The sequence below is a fragment of the Triturus cristatus genome, chromosome 10, assembly GCF_964204655.1.
Source record: "Triturus cristatus chromosome 10, aTriCri1.1, whole genome shotgun sequence".
NCBI lineage: Eukaryota > Metazoa > Chordata > Amphibia > Caudata > Salamandridae > Triturus > Triturus cristatus.
This window is the reverse complement of record NC_140593.1, coordinates 450,457,248-450,472,459: the sequence shown is the minus strand read 5'-3', so window position 1 is coordinate 450,472,459 and position 15,212 is coordinate 450,457,248. Positions and strand designations below refer to the sequence as shown.

Here is a 15,212-nt window from a genome sequence, read left to right as displayed (position 1 = left end):
TTGTCTCTGTATTGAGCTTTAAGAAATTTGTGTTCATCCAGCCCATCACACTTGTGAGGCAGTTTCGGAGCCGTTCTGCTGTAGCTTCGACACTCTGTGTAAGTGACACCACTAACTGGGTGTCATCTGCATATGACACCAGTGTCAAACCTTGATCTTTTATCAATTTGGCCAGTGGGGTCACATACAGATTGAACAGAGTGGGAGATAGAGCTGATCCTTGAGGGACTCCGCATGGGAGAAAGAATTCTCCGGATTGAATTCCGTCCCAGTACATTTGTTGTATCCTGGAGTCCACGAAGGTCATAAGCAATGTTAAGGCTGTGTCCTTTACACCCACGGCTCTAAGCCGCTGCAGTAGGACAGCATGATTTAAGGTGTCAAAAGCGGCCGTTAAATCTAGTAGAATCAAAACAGCTCTACCACCTTCATCCATGACCTTACGGATCTCCTCAATTGCCATTATCAGAGCAGATTCTGTAGGGTGTCGTGGTCTGAAACAATGCTGAGAGGAGTCCAGGATATTATTAGAATCCACGTACTCCATCAGCTCCTGATTCATGGCTTTCTCCAATATTTTTTAAGGCAATGTCACACCCCATTCGGATGGCCACAGGGCAGACGGGGGGGTACTGGTTTCCAACTATGGCGGTTGAGGCTGCTTGCCACTGGAGTCATGGGGCCCATTCTACTGTGCCTCTGCAAAATGTGGCAAGCAAAACCTGTGATCTCTTGACTCTCAAGGTTAAGAGGTTAATAAGTCACAGGCTTCTCTGGGAGGTAGTCTGGGTGATAAAAGCTCAGAACACAACATTGTGTCTGGTGGTTGACACAACAGTCAACCAACAGACACAATGTTATACGGTCCAACTCAGTGCTTATCTTTTATGTAACAAATGGTACCTTAATCACATAGCAGAACAAAGTACTGGACAGTTCAATTGGAAATGCTAGTACAGGGTCATAATTCTGGTTACAATCTCCAGCAAGCTTTACGCTACACCTTTTGATACCCTATCTGTGCACTTTCGATTCTAACTGACATCGGTCCTGATCTACTGTAGGTAGAGGCATGAGTAAGGCACAGGTGCAGATTGCTTCACTTTTAGCCTCCACTGGTTAGATGTGCTGGTGTTGCATTTTGTGTGGTCCAGCAGGCACAGATGATGTCCCCGCCCTTCACAGAGGAAGCTGCTTCCTGTGGGACCTCGTGATGGCTTCCCTTTGGAACCAGGAATCACTGGATGAGATGAGCATGGCAGGTCCTGTCAGCGCAACTTGAGTGGCTATGCAGCTCCTCTTTCTCTGGCATCAGCAGTGACCACATCAGCTCATTGACCCTCAGTGACTGCCGGCGAGCACAGTGGTGCTTCTGCTTGTAAAGTATTTTTGCATTTAACAACAAGAATCCCTAAGAGAGACTGGGAGAAAGGAAGACACTGCTTTTCTGGAAAGTGACATCATGGATAAAATTACCAGGGCTGCAATAAATAGTATACAATCCGCAAAAGCAATGGGGCCTAATAATCTCCCAATTGAATTATTTGAACTTGTAGCCACGAAAATTGCACCGTACTTACGGGAAATGTACGAAGAGGGCAAACAACAGGGGCACTGGCCCTAAGACCAATGATTAGCTTCCATCGTAGTTATTCACAAGCAGGGTAAGCCAGCGGAACTTTGCAGCTCGTATCTCCCCATATCACTCCTTAATGCAGAAGTAAAAATCTTAGCCAAACTGATCACTCCTTAATGCAGAAGTAAAAATCTTAGCCAAACTGTTGGCAAACAAACTCATTCCAGTTATCACGAGCCTGGTACACTCACATCAATCTAGCTTCATGCCAGGAAGAAACAAGGCATTAAATCTGCGACGTCTCTACGGCGTACTGGGCAGAAATTATACCATTAAAGAGGCGGGTGGAATACTATAGCTTGACGCCCATATGGCATTCGATACCATCAAATGGCCATAGTTATTTGCGGTTCTGGAGCGACTAAGCTTTGGCCCCAAATTTATCGCCTGGATTAAGCTACTGTTCGCAAAGCCCCGGGCCCAGGTGGTAGTAAATTGATACACCTCACACCCCATCCCCCTCAAATGAGGCACAAGACAAAGGTGCCCACTTTCACCCCTGATTTTCGCTCTAATGCTAGAACCCCTTGCAACTTGGATCAGAGGAGACCTACTAATCAGAGGTCTGCTGGGGACAGAGGGATGGGAGGACAGAATCTCCCTATACGCAGATGATATCTTCCTATATGTGACATCACCTCAATCCTCTATAAACAGGATTATGCACATTTTCACAAATTTTCGGAAATGCACCTGCTTCACCATTAACTGGTCAAAATCAGTATTATTTATCCTTCAAGGCCCCAATCCAAAAGTACCAGCAGACTGCACAGTGACGATGACTGAGGGAGGAGTCCGCTATCCTGGGATCTATGTCACAAGAGATCCTTCGCTCTTTTATACACACAACCTCCTCGGCCCATTAAAATGACTGCAGAGCGACACACAAACATTGGAAAACTTTGGCAATGTCTCTTATTGGCCGTGCTGCCCTTTTTAAAATGATGGCATTGCAGAGGTTTCTGTATGCCCTACAGAACACACTGTTCCCCATTCCAGATAGATACTTCTCCCAAATTGAGAGTGAGATAAGATCACTACTGTGGGAGGGGAACCCCCTGAGAATAGCCACACGTAAATTGGTGAAATGTTGGCACAATGGTAGTATAGCTCTCCCAGACATCTGATTCTATTATTGGGCAGCACAACTATCTGTAATCAACCAATGGGTATACAGCCCACAATCAGATCCTGCATATCAAATTGACGGATTCCTGATGGGTCCTAGAAGTTACAATTATGCATTTCATACGCATCCTAAACTGCAGTCGCTAACAGGGCCAGCACACAACACAATTCACCTCTGGCACGCAGTGACAAAACAGCTGAGGTGGAGAAATAAAATGACGCAATCCACACCATTATGGGATACGGGACACCTTGGAGAACTGATCAAACATCCGGGCTTCGATAAATGGGACATGATAGGCATCTCAAAAGAAGGTGACCTATGGGCAAAAGGCAAGGTCAACTCATTAGATGAGATACGGGAAGAATATGAGATGGCAGAATCCGAGACTTATAGGTATCCACAAATTAGACACACACTAATGATAGCCACCCCGTCAGTAGCAGACCTCCCAGAATCAGCCCTGTTAGAGGACAGACTGTTGAATAACCAAATTGAGGGTAAAGTAATATCTCCAACATACAAATAATTGCTAAATGCTATGCCTGACCCCCTGATAAAGCTACGAGAACGATGGCAGGTCAACCTAGGAGAACTAGAAGATGAAGATTGGCAGGAAGCACTACCTTCACCTAGAGAAGTGCCATAAACTCAAGGCTAAAATTAATACAACTCAGAATCCTACACAGATCTTATTATTCCTGGAACACTATGACAAAAATGAAACGGAAAGATGGCTCCACATGTAGACTTCAATGTACAGCAGAGGGCACATTCTTCCACATACTATGGGAATGTCCTCCCATTCAGACATACTGGAGGGCGGTGGTAGCACAACTACACACAGTGACAGGAAAGAAAATCCAACAAACAACACATCTGTGTGAGAAGTTGGCCTGGCATATGCTGACCACTAGTTATAGTGGGCACCTTGCACCAGTCCAAACAACCCTTATTGATGATAGGTTTAAAGACAACCTTTATTGAAAGCTATCCTAGTGGTAGCTATGGAGAGCAGCCTTCAGGCTAAGTCTTGAAGGAGTGTAAAGCAGCTTGGTTTACTAGATTATAACCTTTTGAATCCCTAAATGAAAGGAGAACCACACAAGGTATATATAAAATATATGTATTTATTTCTAAACACTCACTACTAATCTCTTTATGAGATTAGAGTCCAAGATACACAATAATACAGTTCTAAAACGACCGTAAATAGCACAATATACAATGGGCCCTAGGGGCGGACCAAACCATATATTAAGAAAGTAGTGTAAGAACCACGACTTGACTAGACACAGTGCCTAGAGCACGTAGAATTGCTGGGACCCCAAGGAACCACCCAAGGTAGTGACACAAGAGACCCACGGGGGATGTGTGCAGTGTGAGAACACAGCCGCGAGTCCCGTACTATTCTATGGGAAAGTCGCGGTTGGAATTTTAGAAGTTAAGGACACTTAGGAGAGGACTTTGAGCAAACCCCTTTAGACTTAGGGGGTTCTAGGGCCAGCACCCACGGGAGCACTGGAGTACTCGAGTTACCTCACCCAGGGAAGCCGGGTGCATAGGTGTCATATGGTGTCGGGAATCGTCGTTGATTTCAATGGCGATCTGCTGCAAAGTGCTGCTGCCGGGAAGGAGAAAAGTGTCCGGTGTGATCCAAGCCTGGATCGAAGATCAGAAGAACCTGAAAGCAGAGGGGACAGAGTCTGGGTCACTTGCCAGTGACCAGGGGCACGATAGACGAATGCCCACCAATGTCGGGTGTTTCAAGTGCGAAGAGGTGAAGCTTGACTCTGCTGCCATGAGGACCAGGAGGTGTCGAGAATGACGAGGAGCTGGATTCGAGCTGTCCTACACAGGATGTCGAGTGCTACGGTGTTGGTGCCCGGATTGGACTCAACAACCCTTGGCAACAGCAACCCACGCAGGAAGAGAAAAGATGCTTCGGTGCGGACCAGCAGGGTCCTGGGGACTCCCCAAGCAATGGAGAGTCAGGGCACATCTGGAGCAACCAGGTAAGCCCAATTAGAAGTACAGTTGCTTTCACATGGACCCACCAGTCGACGGACTAGGGATCGCGAAGGGACCTCGAGAGAAAACACAAAGGGCCAGCTCACGGAACACTCGTGGAATGTAGGCGGCCAATCTTCAGTGCAAATGCTGCTCAGGGTCAGGGATACAAGTAACCCAAAGCTCAGCTGCAGGAGTCTTTGGAGAGCTGATGCCTCTGCAAAGTGATGCGGTGTCCAGGGGTTCGGGTTGCACGGTCGCCACGAGGGATACGGGCCTCAGACTTGCTGTGGGCACTGATCGACCTCTAAGACCATGGAAACCCACCTCCTGTGTTGCAAAATTCTTCGGAGTCCGGCGGGAGCTTCAGAGATGCAAACCGGTCAGATGCGTCTTTAGTGCCTGCCTTGCAGGGGAGTAACTACTTTACTCCAAGGGAGATTCTTCAGTCATCTGGTTCAATGTAGATTGTTGAAGTTCCAGGACTCAGTATCAGAGTTTCGTCCAGGTGTAATCTAAAATCCTGTAGCCAGGGGTTCCTTTCTTATACCCAAGGAAGGGGTTGGACAAACTCTAGGGACCCACCTATGGGAGGGTCAGGAAAGAGAGGTGGCTACACCCATTTCCTTTGTCCAGTTTCACGCCACAGCAGGGCCTGGTAGCCCCTGCAACCGGTTTGAGCTTGACTATGCACAGGGACACCAAATGTGCCCCCAGTGCAGACTTCCAGGCACTCTTGGAGTGCACCCACCCAGCCACAATACATTAAAGCCTGTCCGGGAGGTGGTGACACCTCCCTGTGACAGGAAACCTAATGTCCAGGCCTCCCCTGCCAGCGTTTCATCCAGCAGCAGGAGGGCAGACTCGTGTCTGAGGCTGGCAGCATCCATTTTGTGATGCCAGGGATCTGATAGCTGGTACCGGGTATACCAGTGATGTCATGTCTCTTCCTCTAGAAGGGTGGGATCATACTCCCACAACAGTTACTGGTGTGGGGGTATGATTCCAAGGTGTTTGACACCAAACATGACATGTTTCCGTGCAGCCATCCCAAAGTTAGCATTTACCGTTTGGTTATAATGCACTCAAGAGTATATGGTTTGGCTGCATCACAAACAACCCCGGAATAAAGGTTCTGGAGGCTGCAGAGGGGCTCTCCTCATGCATGGGCACCCTCTCACATAAAACCCAGCACCCTGCCTTCAGGATTAGTAAGGCCTGCCATAGGGGTGGCTGATAGGTTTATATGTGCAGTGATATGGAGAGATATAGTGAACCTATATCTCAGTAAGGGGTGCATGCACCACCTTACCCAGGCTGCAGTAGCAGGCCTGTGGTTTCAGTTTGGAAGGCTTCCCAGGGGTGGCATACTACATGCTGCAGTCCCTGGTAGGCCTCTGGAGTACCTATGCCCTGGGTACATAGTATAACATATACTAGGGACTTATAAGGGCACCCCAGAATCCAATCTGGAGTGTACCTAAAGTACTGGCAATCAATTGAGAGAGGAAGCAGCTAGACTGGGGTCCTGGTTAACAGGGCCCCAGCCAAACTAAAGTCGAAAAACAGTGAAACATCAGCAAAAAGTGGGTGTAACTATAAGAAGCAGATCCTACTCTCCTACAATCTATGCCTGCTCAATATATCGGGACCGACAGATCTTAATAGCAAGGAACGCATCCTGGTCACTCTAGGTTTTACTATAGCTAAACGGAACATTGCACGAAACTGGGGCGTGGATGACCTGCCCAAAATTACAGAATGGGAGAGGGACATGAACTATCAATGGTGGCAGAAAAGACAGTCTATGGAAGGAGAGGGTGCCCCAGGAAATGGGAACAAATCTGGAGCAAGTGGAATATGCATAAGGGACAGATATGTGCCCCAACTGTATCTGAGAAACACAAGACCACCCAGGCAGAGAAACAAATAGAGGGGCAAACAAACTGTAACAAACCCAACGCAAGAACTATGTCGGTAGAGGATATCGATGTGCGAGATGTGATGTAATGATGTCAACTGTTGTAATAATTAAGTGTGTGCAAATTCGAACAATTAAAAGAGTTTTAAATGGACTGGGAGACCTCCATGATATGGGTCATTCTTGGCTTTGCTCTCTATGGCAGTCCACTTTCTCTGGATGCTCCTCCACTGGGAACAGGTTTGTCTCCTCCTCCTGGAGGCTCACTTCTTTTGGAGGGCCAGGCACTCTCCTTCCCTCTTTCAGGAAGCAGGCAGATTCTAGGCACTAGGCAAAACCTCAGCTGCTCCAGCAGAAAGTTCAGAGTTCAGATGATGTCCCCACGTCTCTGGAAAGCAGACTATGAGGTAGACACCAGGCCTGGTCACGTAGTAAACCTTCAAGTACTCTGCAGAGCTTTCGCTTCCTTGGTCATAAAGAACTCTTGCAAAGTGGGTTTGGATCCCACTTGTATACACTTTTTCGAGGCAGGGGGTGTGAATGCGCTGTCTGTGGTTTCAGAACAAGTGTCTCTAGATTGTTCTCTTTCAAATGTCATTTTCAGGCTGATCTCCAGAAAAAGTGTTTGTGAATGATAGATTCCTCCAGCAGGTAGCAGTGACGGCTGGCTCCAAGCAAGGGTATCTAAAACATAGGTACAATAAAGTGTGAGTTGTCTGCTCCTGGCCGTCATTATTCTTCCTGCAGCAATCCGAGATAAACAAAATGGTAGGCTGTAACTACAACACCAGTCCCGCCCCTCACCTGTACTACACACCAGACGGCAGTGCTCATCTAATCAGCAGTCCTTTGCTCCAATGGCCCTCATTCAACTTCTTAAAGAAGCTCTGTCTCTGTTCTTTTCATTTCAGTACCAGGGTCTCCATCCTCAAGCGACACGAATGCAAGCAATACACTTCTACTGTCTGGAAGAAGCTGTTATCATCCTCCATTTCACGCCATGGTAAACCAGAGGATTCAGTAAGACCCCACTGTCCCCAGAACTTGGGCTCACAAAACAAAGTGCCCTACTACAATACATGTGCTATTCACACATTGCACACACACACACTAGAGATACTAGAAATCAGTGCAAAGTTCTGAATTTCATATAATAGTGGTGCTAGACGCAAAAGGGTTCAGTAGACCACCCTCTCACTGGCAAAGTCAAAAAAATCAGGTCACACTACAAATTCACAAAACAGGGTATGTTGTTACCACCACTAAATGTGATACACCCAGAGCATGCAGAGTAGTCCACTCTTTTCTATGAGGGTGGTGCAACCTTCCTGGCCACAGGACAGGTCCTGGACCTTGGACTGTCATGGGCATGCCTAGATTTTAGTGCACGTGCTAGGTTAACATGATGCCAGGGCCAAAATGAAAGTCAGGATACCAGTTTCACATGGAGTTGGACACTCAGGGCAGGGGACCACTCTGTTTACCATGCAAGGGACAGTCCTGTCCCAACAGGGGGAAGATGGCCTGCGGCATATTTTATATGGATCAGTGACCAGTAGCTCACAGGTGCTGACTCCAGGCCTTTGAAGCCAATCACCAGCTCTACTGAGGCACCAGAGCATGCATTAATAGTAACAGAAAGCAGAGTTCTTCACTGTTCACAAGCCTGTCCCAGTGTTCCTCAGGCAGTGCATTGTGGTACATGTAGTACAAGCCAGTCCTTCCTCACAGTGTTTGTTGTTGCTTGAGTCTTGATGCACAGCAGCTGCAATATACCCTTTGACACTGGTATGATGTTCTTGTAAACTTATCAGAAGGGACCAAGTTCCATTGGAGGAAACATGACCTGCCGCTCACTTTATATGGATTAGCGGCCAACAGTACTAATACGCTGTATGGTAACATTTTCACACAAAGGACTTGAACGTTATGATCATTCAGAAACAGGAGCAAATATATCATGCACAGTGCTGGCTGTCCCACGAGGGCACTGAGTACTGAGGCCCACCACTTCTGACAGCCACCATTGTATTTGGTAGCCATCAGTGTAATTGCCTACTGGCTCATACATTGAATTACCCTCGATGGGGTTGGGGGGGGGGGGCGATCCTCTTCAAGATGCTGGGAGCATGAAGCAGCACTGGGGAGATAAATGGAGTCGCCTCGCTGCAGGCAAAGGACATATCTCTTCCTTGACTCTTCATTAACTCAGCCTGAATGCGTCATTCCACAACAAAAACAGCCGTAGACAACGCAGACGTAAATAATATCTAAAATAGCAATCCGGCACTATTGAAAATGATAACAGCTGATATAATATATCTAAATATTGAAATGAGGCAGACACGTTCCTTAAACCACGTTTTTTTTGTTTGCTTGTCAGCTACACGGATGCAGTGAAGATAGCACTCAATCAAGTTAGTTTATTTTTGGACAAACTGGTAAGGAGCATAAACTTAGCACTTGCAAAAACTTTTTGCAACAGTTTCAAACGGCACCGCTGACCTCACTACCACCCCCATACAACTTGCTTCATGTACTGAACTATATACGTGGATCAGCATTTTACAAAGAACACTTCTTGAAACCCTACAGGAAGGCATGGGAGCGGCCCAACTTGTAATTTCGCGTGCCAAGTTCTGCTCAGACACGCTTTCTTTTTCCCAGTAATTGGCCTATGCCCAAGGCCTTACTACTACAGATGGTGCTGTCCTAAAGTGCTGCGTTTCCGTTTCTTAAGGCTCGCTTCACATTTAGCATCGGGCATTGACCTCACATTAAACTCATTCCGGGTTTCTGTGGTACAGACCGGGTTAGACTCGAGAAAGCTGCTGTCACTCACAGCACGGGTGGCTCGCCCACTCCATATCATCAAGGACATTGTTTCAGTTTCAGGATTGCGAGTGAACCTAATGTACACTGGGGGCTGGAGTATTGGTTTGCTTCCACTAAATTAATTGGTCTAACAACCAGCACTTTAAAATGTGCCAGTTAAACCTTTATGTCGATAGGGCAGGGTTGGGAGGAGGTAAGAAGATGGCGGTTCTATCAACCGTCCTCACTCCGGGTGAGTGCAATAGCCTGGCAGATAACTGTGATGGTGTAACTGTCGTGCAGCACCTCTCCTTCTGTGCCACCACAGCATCCATGCTGTACATTTAACCAACTGCTTAGGCCTTTATTTTGTCCCAGAGCTCATCAGATGTTGCTACACTGGTGCTGGGAACTCACTGCAGGTCCTAGTTCTGGTTTAGATTCTCTGCATGCACCAGGGTTGTCATCTTTGTGTTATGAACAACATCCTGGCTGGTGCAGATGCCGTACCACTGTGTTGTCTGCCTACTGGAATAATTATAATAGGGTTTCTATATTGTTGTCTAGAGCCCCCAGTCCTAGTCTCAGCTGTGCCTGTAAAGTTCCTCTCACGATGATACTTTTCTATCTCCTCTCCACGCAACAAGGCATTCACAAGAATTTAGTCTCTTCCCAGGGCTCTGAATTCCAAGAGTGCATCCAGAAAATAATTTGGCCCTGGTGGGCTTTAAAGGTTAGCAGGATGGCGGATACGGAGCTTGACGTCCATCTTGCTGTCCTCACTAGGGGTGATTGGCTCAGCAATGATGGACAACCTTAATCAAGAGGTAGTAAGGTGTATGGGTAAGGATAACCTCTATAAGGGGAGTTTGCACACGGTTCCCTACCTTGCTGATGGATATGAGTATACCTCTCTTAGGGGTTCAGATCCTCTGTGTGTGTTGGAGAGGACAAGATATGAACCAGTAGACCACTAGCCACAGAATAGTGCACTATACATAATAGCATAAACATTAATTATCAAACACGTAAATACTGTAACCATGAGTGGAGCTTGGCCAAGCAAGATGGCCGATCGTAAGCTCTATGGGGAGGCTCCGTTAAAACCCCACGACATCCGTAGGAATCTTGTGCTCCCGGACATTGAGGGCCACCTGAGGATGGGGGCACCAGCTTGCCACACAGTGGCACAGGTCACGAGGGCTAAGCCAGGCCTTGCAGCACCGAACAATACTGTAATCATGCATAGGCATTGGGGCTGCAGAGCATCTAACATGGTGGACAGTGGGTTGTGGGACATGTAGTTTTTCAACCGAGTTCTAATTTGTTAGATTTCTTCTCAATGGCAGTACAAGCCGAACTCGGGGAAATTACTGGGAGAAGCATGACCGATCTTTTACCCTAGACAGAGAAGAAAAGGGAAGGGAACAAGAAAAGCATGGCAACTCCGCAGACAGAGAAAGAACACAATCTTGTCAGAAGAGATGAAATGACAAGATATTGGCAGATAATGTGATCAAGGGGGAGGAGGCGGGTCAAATTTGGTTTCACCTAGAGGGCTCTCTAAGCAAAGGCCAGCTCTGCATGGAGATACTACTGTCTTAATGAGAACGTGTTGCTGATTGACGACTGGGTGACTAGTTCAGTGAGTGAATGATGTATGAGTGCTCCCTAAGGGTAACACGCCACACTACTATTGATGTAGTGTTACATAGTCAGTCAGTCAAAAAAACCTTTATTTGGTTTATCACAACCATAAAACATACAATAAATAATTAAAAAACAGTCAAGTTTAAAAGAAGGGTATTTCCAAAAATGTAATGCATTGATAAAATGTTTACATAGAAACAGCAAATAGTCTGAAATGAAGCTTTCCCTGAGGAAAAGGGGATCTCACAGAGAGGATGAGGTGCGTCTTAGGAGAGTATATCAAAATTAAAAAGTAGTCTCTCATGACTGCAGGAAAACTGTTGCCAGAGGATGCAATGAAATATCCCAGTGGTTCTTACCTTATGGTCCGGGGATCCCTGGGGTCCACAAAGCCTTATCACAGGGTCTGCTTAGAAAATGAAATAGTATTAACAAATAGATAAAGTGTATATAAATAAAGAAGCAAAATGTAAAATTGAAGTTTTTCAAATGTTCTGGAAATGTGAAGGAATTTGAGGCTAAAATGTAAGTTAGTGTCCTAGGATTGATTTATTCAAGCAGTCCAAGTACAACATACAGAATATAGTTTGGCTATACCTCGATTGAATGTAGTCAAGCTCCAACTTTTCCATTAAAATTAATATTTGGATTTTTTTGTCAATAAAAATATTTCATCATTTATGCATTTGTTTGATTAATTCAGTGCCTCAAGACCCTAGAGGTGAATTGACAGGCTATATAAATGTATGACTGATACCTTGTTTATGTATATTGTGTGTGTGTTGTTTTGTGGTTCGAATAATCAAAAATGCTAATTCCAGGATCTCCGGCTTCCACTAATGACTCAGTGGGGGTCCCCGGTTCCAGTAATGATTAAGTGGGGGTCCACAGAAGTCAAAAACTTAAGGATCCCTGGCACACTCTGTATATTTAGGTCTACTGAGTAGATGAGTGTTGGGGAGACATAAGGAAGCCTACTAGGGTTGTGGAAATCACATAGAGAACTATTAATGTTATAAAGAACCCCACAAGATCAAGGACAGATCAGTTTATTAATGCTACAAACCCATTCTGTGTGCAAGAAAAAGGGTAGTGAAATGTCGAAAGGATTGTGAGACGTCCTTGGCAACAATGAGAGGATGCTGCTGTACAAAATAAGGTGAGCATCTGCTAAGAGGTGTAAGTGACTTTAGCCAAAGAAATAACGCTCTGTTGCGTGACGATTCATGAAAATGCATAGGAATTTCTAAAATATATTCATTTGGTTAGCAACCACAGAGTGAAGAACCCTGTCCTAGGTCTTTTGGTGAATTGATGACATGTCATTGTAAACTCGTTGCAATAAAGCACTGTATTGGAGTAGTTAGTGAAATGGAGACATAGAAAAAAGGTGAACCTTTAAAACAATCAAAAGGTGTAATTCACCACTACCATTTTGATGCTACTTAGGAAAAAGAAGCACCTAGGTGTGTCCACTTTATTAGGTTCGTAGAGTGTAAAGGGTCCTGGTGAGATGCTTAATGATTTAAAATGTGCTGCTAATCATGGATTCAAAATCCACACACTGGGAGTAAATAGTTGAATTTTACTCTTTTTATTGAATTTCATTAAAGAATATAAATACAGTATCAAAAACAGCAGTGCCGCAAATGAATTGAAGGTACAGTATCATCATCCATCCGGACCCCTCTCCACCCGCATTAATTTGAAGAAAAACCTCCCTCACTACCCATTCATACCAGAGTAATAACTTTAATTGAAAGTTGAACAGTGAGCATCACATTACAAGCCAGGTTCATTCAGGGAGGGGAGACCACGCATTAGACTTGTAGAACTATGAGGCGATAGCTAAACAGGGTCCCCAACCCGCTATGGGGTGTCGCTCTGCAAAGCATTAGCAGATCCATCAACAGGGTTTGTCAGTGGCGCTTGTAAGAGCAGATAGGTGCACAGTGGATCTCAAATGTCTCAAGGTCCAGACATGGGAGGCAACAGTTCAGCATAAAGAACAATTGTTCATTACAATAAATGAGGTCCATGATCCAATCCTTGAATTTCAGCGCTCTCCCACGCCTCCCAGCGACTGGCAACCATTTGTTTGGCCGATAGAAAAGCCAGCACCTCATATTTACTGTTACCAGCATCAAGGTCATCTGTGTATCCCAATAGTGCCAGAAGTGGGGTCATTGTCAAAGTCTGTCCAACCATGGTTGTAAGCGCAGTGTTCACCTCGCCTCAGAAGGCCTGTATCGGCCTACAGGACCACGCCAGATGGAGGAGGTCTGCCCCAGCCATCCCACATCTGGCACACACATCGTCTGGCCGAATTCGATAGTGATATAGTCAGGGAGAAGTATAGTATATCTTGTGGAGGACTTTATATGGGATGATGCTGAGCCTGCTTCTGGGTACTATCCGCCCCGTTTGTACACAATAATATTTCCACTACTTATCCATGAAGGTAACCCCTAGATCTGTTTCCCATTGCAAACGCACCTGCCTTTGAATACTAGGACATTCAGCTTGCGCAGTGCAATATAATCGTGAGACTTGGAGGATGGTGTGGAGGGTATTAAAGGTGGGAGATTCAGCTGGGAAATCAGGCATGGCCGCCTTGACATTATGACACAAACAAATGTATGGGAGGATGTCTAGTGGGGATACCGGTTTGTTGCTCAAGAAGTCTGCCCGGGAGAAAAAGGTGCCGGCGCAATAGAGATCTCCTCACCGCCGGATCCCACGCCTCTGAAGTAGCAGTCTGCATGAAGACTGGTGAGTGACTGGCAGCAATGGGTGAAAGGAGGGAGTGGAAACATTGGAGAATATAGGAGTGTCCCATTTTGCGACCCAACCTATGCCAAGTTTTCGAGGTGCAGGATTCCACGGAGTCAGCAATAGAGAGCGAGCTAGAGGAGGAGCCCAGAAAAGAAGATGGAGGGATCTGGATCATGTAACCCTGCTCCACCAACAGATGAGGGAGAAACGGAGTAGGTTTATACCAATGAATGGCATGTAGTACTATTTAGGTGCTCAGGTGAGCCTGAGTACATAAATAGTACAGCTCCATGTCTGGTACTTCAACCCGCCTAACCCCCCCCCGCCCTTGGAAAAAGGCAAGGTCAGAGTGTCCCACAGCAAACAAGGTTGTTTTTCTACCCACACCAACAGTATCATCAGCGTTTTTAGCATTTGAAAGAAAGATTGGCTCAGTGGGAGAGGTATGTTTAGAAAAAGGTATAAGAATTTGGACAGTACCACCCTTTTGATTAAAAGCGACATTGCCCGCCAGCGACAAAGGAAGTGAAATCCAGCGAGTAATTAGGTCAGTGATGGCAGACAAGCCAATCCATAGTTAGATTGTACCACTTCTTCCCGATCACGAGTTATCACAATCCCTAAATATTTGAGGTCTGACTGACACCACGTAGTGGGAACTCCAGGATGAAGAGCTTGGTGGCCGGTGTAAGTGGAAAAAGTTGCACTTTCTCCCAGTTTATCTGTACACCTGATAACACATCGAACCGGATGAACTCTCGGAGGACAGCATTTAGCCTAATATGAGGGTCGCGCAAGAAGAGGATCATACCGTCTGCATATAGAGATATCAAGAGATGCCTGGTAGGGCAGCGAAGCGCATACTCAAGGTGGTGTTGTCGCAGCTTGGCAGCGAGTGGCTGTACCACAAGGGCAAAAATTAAGGGCGATAGTGAACAGCCCTGGAGAGTGCCTCTCATAATGACAAAGGGAGAGAAGACTGATTCATTGACACAAACTTTAGAAATTGGGCTTGAGTAAAGGAATGCAATCCAGGCCAGGAAAGGACAAGGGAGCTCCATCCGACATTGCACAGCCATTAAGAAGTCAGACTCAAAAGAGTCAAAGGCCTTGGTGGCATCTAAAAAGACTGCCTTCGCAGGTAAGTCTGGTTCTATGTCCTGCAGTACTGCGAACAGGGTCTGCAGATTGTAGGAGGTGGATCTACCAGGGATGAATGGTCTGGGCGAACCAAAAACGTCATAAGGAGGGTTAAGCAATTAGCAAGCACTTTGGTT

At 46.1% G+C, this 15,212-nt stretch overlaps 1 protein-coding gene and 1 long non-coding RNA gene across 3 annotated transcripts in view; one reads left to right on the top strand and one right to left on the bottom strand.

The window, feature by feature from the left end:
- Positions 1-15,212, bottom strand: part of LOC146789600 (uncharacterized) — a 192,862-nt gene that overhangs the window by 96,387 nt on the left and 81,263 nt on the right. Inside the window, exon 3 of the long non-coding RNA XR_014970129.1 lies at positions 11,520-11,566. This is a non-coding gene — a long non-coding RNA (uncharacterized LOC146789600). The remainder of the gene's footprint in view (positions 1-11,519; positions 11,567-15,212) is intronic.
- The window catches only part of LOC146789601 (integrin beta-1-A-like), a 319,722-nt gene that overhangs the window by 297,364 nt on the left and 7,146 nt on the right, over positions 1-15,212 (top strand). The window lies entirely within an intron of this gene.